The following is a 3964-nucleotide window of genomic DNA, read 5'->3' as shown; positions in this document are numbered from 1 at the left end:
CCGAGGTGATAGGACACACTGCCTTAAGCCTCCTCTTCAGCCTCTTCACCGAAATCTTCCTCCTCTTCTGCGGTGGCATCTTGGTACTGTTGGTACTCAGAAACAAGGTCATTCACATTGCTGTCGGCCTCAGAGAACTCCATCTCGTCCGTACCCTCACCGGTGTACCAGTGGAGGAAGGCCTTCCGACGGAACATGGCAGTGAACTGCTCTGAGATGCACTTGAAGAGCTCCTGGATGGCAGTGCTGTTGCCAATGAAGGTGACTGCCATCTTGAGGGCACAGGCAGGATGTCACAGACAGTGGTCTTGACGTTGTTGGGGATCCATTCCACAAAGTAGCTGTTATTCTTATTTTGCACATTAAGCATCTGCTCATCCACCTCCTTCATGGACATCTGTCATCGGAAGACAGCAGTGGAAGACACAGTGAGGTGGCGGCCATGGCCGGGGATCACAAGCAGCCATCATGTTCGTGGCATCAAACACTTGCTGGGTGAGCTCAGGCTCAGTGAGGGCCTGGTACTGCTGACTACCACAGCTGGTTAGTGGGGCAAAGCCAGGCATGAAGAAATGGAGACGTGGGAAGGGCACCATGTTGACAGCCAGCTTGCGGAGGTCAGCATTGAGCTGGCCAGGGAAGCGGAGGCAGGTGGTGACACCGCTCATGGTGGCTGAGACAAGGTGGTTGAGGTCTTCATAGGTTGGTGTGGTCAGCTTGAGGGTATGGGAGCAGATATTGTAGAGGGTTTAATTACTGAGGCAGTAGGTCTCATCCAACTGGTGGGCAGAGAGGGTGGCATTGTAGGGCTCAACCACAGTGTCGGATACTTTGGGTGAAGGCACCACACTGAAGGTGTTCATGATGCAGTCAGGATACTCTTCTCTGATATTGCTGATGAGCAAGGTGCGCATTCCAGAGTCTGTGCCTTCCCCATGGGAGTGGGTCAGCTGGAAGTCCTGCAGGCAGTCACAGCTCTCAGCCTCCTTCCGCACCACATCCAAAACCGAATCGACCAGCTCGGCCCCTTCTGTATAGTGACCCTTGGCCCAGTTGTTGCCTGCCCCAGACTGACCAAAAACAAAGTTGTCTGGTCTGAAGATCTGGCTAAAAGGACCTGAGCGAACTGAATCCTTGGTTCCAGGTTCTAGATCCACCAAGATAGCACGAGGAACATATTTGCCACCTGTGAGTTCATTGCCGTACACTGAGATGCGGTCCAGCTGCAGGTCGCTGTCCCCACGGGAGGTGCCGGTGGGGTCGATGCCGTGTTCATCACTGACCACCTCCCAGAACTTGCCACTGATCCAGTTGCCACACTGACCAGCCTGGATATGCACGATTTCCCTCATGGTGGAAAATTAAGGTTTGGTTGTTGGGATTTTTATCTCTCGTCTTGGGTGTGCGTGGGGCAAAGGAACAATATATAATTTTTCCCCCTCTGTGGATCACATGCTGCCAGGATGGTAAGTGCCCCAGAGGCTGGAGCAGTGAGATCTGAACGTTGCAGCAGGAAGGTTCAGAAAGGGAGAAAGGAGGAGGGAGGCTCTACGAGGGTTCTTAATCCATCTCTAAACTCAAAATAACCAACTCACTGCCTTTGAATAGTTTCCAACTTAAGCAATCTCCTATCTGTTTTCTAAGATTGCAAATATTTACAGTAGGAGGCTGCATATCTTTCTCTCACAGAGCAGCTGATGATTCAAACTGCCTACCTTTTGATTCACAGACTCCTATTTTACACACTACAAAACTAGAGTCCCTTAATACATCTCAAGCTCTTTTGAATTCATACATCCTACCAATGCTCTTCCAAGTATATGTTATCTATTAAGTTTGAGCTTCGTTAAGTGCCTCCGGGGGAGGGGGGGATGACAAGGTATTATGCTTTATAAGAGCAACTATATTTATTGTTTTCAAGTTGGAATCTACTCATAGTTGACTCTTTTTTTAAGTCTCCAAGGTTGTAAACTCACTCCAGAGAGATTGTCCATCTTCATTCTGCAGAGCAGCTGGTGGATTTGAACCACTGAAGAGATATGGCCTCTTGTTTAGTAGTGCAGTGCAACTCCCTATAGACTATGTTGCTGTTGTTATATGCCATCAAGCTGCTTGTGACTCATAGCGACACTATGTACAAGAGCCCTAAACCCTGCTCTATCCTGTGCTAATCTTATTGTCTCTGACACACCCATCCCGATTACCCCAGTCACTGAATCGATCCATCCCATCAAGGGCCTTCCCCTCCTGCGCTGTCCCCCCACCCTCCCAAGCATGATGTCCCTCTCCAAGGACCGGTCCCTCCTTGTAACATGTCCAAAGTATGTCAGATGAAGCTTCAGAATCCTTGCCTCCAAAGAGCCGCCCAGCTTCACCCTCTCCAGACCAAACCTGTTTGTTCTCCTAGCTGTTCATGGTATATTCAATACTCTTCTCCAACACCGTAGCTCAAAGGCATCAATTGTCTTTCTATCATCTCTAGTCATTGTCCAGCTCTCTGACACATAGCAAGCAATTGCAAAGACTATGACCTGGATCAGGCACACCTTAATCTACAGACTAACTAATGTCATTGCTCTTTAGTGCTCTGGAGAGGTCCCTGACAGCTGACTTGCCCAATGTAATTCATTTCTTGATTTCCTGCCCTTTTATACTAACCTCACTTTATAAGAGCTAGTCTTCTTTTTGAAAGGTCAACAGGCTAGAAGGTCACTTTAGAAAACTTAGAGGTTTTTTCCTCTGTTTTCCTCTAAATCTCTTCATGGAGTCTGATAACTATTATGTCTATGAATAAGTGTGGCCCTAGAGAAAGAAATAATTAACTAATGGTTGGAGAATGCCAACATTTTGAAAAAAAATAAATGTAAAGTCTTGGCAAGGACAACTGTACTTTACATGTGCAAAGAGCTTTTTAATATACAAAGTACCTTTACATGCAGTATTTTACTGGATTCTTAAAACACCTCTATGAGGTAGACAGAGTTGTTATTTCTAAGTTACATGAGGAAATTGAAGCTCATTGATATTAAGTGACTTACTCAAAGTCCCCACATTGTTAAGTGACGGAGTCACAATTTAAACTCTCCTTCTATGGAGTCCAGGAACAACAACCTTTTCATCGTCATTCAGGAAAGACTAAATACTGAAATACTCAAGGATAGCTTTCTGGAAATATAATCCAATCTCTTAAATAAAGAATGTAAACTCTTTATGTGTTAGTAGCATAGTCAAAACTCTTAAATGCTGGCTAGCTCTGGTGGGCTAGTGGCATGAAGCTGCACTGCAATCCCAGAGGTGAGCAGTTCGAATCCACCAAATGCTCTGCTGGAGAAGGAGGGACAATCTCCTCCTGTATCAGTCAGATTTAAGAATATTAAAATAATAATAAACAAAAAAATAATAAAAACTTTAAAAAATTAAAGAAAAAAAACCCTGAAGAGCTATGCTCCCCCATGTTCTATCAATCTACCTACTTCGGTCCCAGCTCCTAGTGACTCTCCACTTGGCTTCTGAGGCTGGAGAGCACAACATAAAGACGCTGCCCTTCTTCCTGCCTCAGAGAAGCTGGTGAGTTTGAACCCCTGGAGATGCACACAACTCACTGTCAACCTGAGCTCTCATTTCTTTTCTTTCAGGAAAACAACTGTGACCCAGCAGCATTATCTTGATTTTTATCCTCAGTGTGGAACATTCTGAGACATCTGCAGGTTTCTTATCAGCAAATCAGACACAGAGGGTACAACGGAGGATGTAACAGACAAGTCAGGAAATCTGGTTCCATGCAGTGCTAAACAAACAGCTCAAGGGGGTAAGAGACTAGATCCAGGCTGCTGTTCCTTCCACAGCCAGCCCTCCTTCTTCACAGCTTCCTGGAGTAAGTCTTTGCCTATAAGCACTGTTATGAAATGGTGTGATTTTAATCAGCTTTGACTGCACCTTACTCTAAAGGTTTACCCAGTGCAGT

General features: G+C 45.9%; 1 pseudogene; it reads right to left on the bottom strand.

Annotated features, from left to right (window-relative positions):
* Positions 1-23: 23 nt before the first annotated feature.
* Positions 24-1352, bottom strand: LOC102873692 (annotated as a pseudogene).
* Positions 1353-3964: the final 2612 nt, after the last annotated feature.

Source organism: Elephantulus edwardii, unplaced genomic scaffold (assembly GCF_000299155.1).
Source record: "Elephantulus edwardii isolate Elephantulus edwardi_28Jun2011 unplaced genomic scaffold, EleEdw1.0 scaffold00008, whole genome shotgun sequence".
Taxonomy (NCBI): Eukaryota; Metazoa; Chordata; class Mammalia; order Macroscelidea; family Macroscelididae; genus Elephantulus; species Elephantulus edwardii.
The sequence above is the reverse complement of the archived record's forward strand: the minus strand, read 5'-3'. Positions and strand labels throughout refer to the sequence as shown.